Here is an 881-nt window from a genome sequence, read left to right as displayed (position 1 = left end):
CTATCCCAATTTAATGATGCTGATCCAAATTCCTGCAATAATCCCCATAAACATCACTTGGCAAAAAAGCTAAAATCAAACAGTGTCTTACAGGAGAGAGAGAGATGGCAGAGACATTCAGCATGGAACACCTTCTTCCATGTAGCTGTTTCTTTGACCAGCAGCCTCAAAACTGACTGATTGCTTGCACTGAACAGCCAGCTGCTAAAACCTAAACCAGAGAAAAGCTGATCTGGGAGAACTGACCACTCCCCTTTCATTGTACAAGTGTTGTTTTTAAAACTTAAAAGCTTCTTAAAGTTGATCAACCCAGACATTTCATCAACTCTGCCTTGTACAACATGTGAAAACAACCAAGGGTAACACAACCTTGTTGAAGGAGCAGCATTGTAACAGTACCCAGAGATGGTGTTTGGCATTGATCAATGTGGAGTCTCCTTGCAGCCAACGATGAGCTGAAGTCTTCAGATACTCACTCTGATTTCCATGTTGAGACTTCTCGGCATCTAACTTGTTTATCATGTTTGGTAAGATAAGAAGCTACATGCTGATGAGGTGAGTTGCAATGTCAATAAGGCACTTAACAAGTTATAACCCACCTAATTGGCAGCTTGCCCAATGCAGAAGTCATCTCTCTACTTGCAAAATCCTAAAAGGTGTAAATAGACAATAGACAATATGTGCAGGAGTAGGCCATTCTGCCCTTCGAGCCAGCACCACCATTCATTATGATCATGGCTGATCATCCTTAATCAGTTTCCTGTTCCTGCCTTATCCCCATAACCCTTGATCCTTAAGAGCTCTATCCAACTCTTTCTTGAAAGTATCAGAGACTTGGCCTCCATAGCCTTCTGGGACAGAGCATTCCATACACCCACCAC

The sequence above is a fragment of the Chiloscyllium plagiosum genome, chromosome 6 (assembly GCF_004010195.1).
Source record: "Chiloscyllium plagiosum isolate BGI_BamShark_2017 chromosome 6, ASM401019v2, whole genome shotgun sequence".
NCBI lineage: Eukaryota > Metazoa > Chordata > Chondrichthyes > Orectolobiformes > Hemiscylliidae > Chiloscyllium > Chiloscyllium plagiosum.
The sequence above is the reverse complement of the archived record's forward strand: the minus strand, read 5'-3'. Positions refer to the sequence as shown.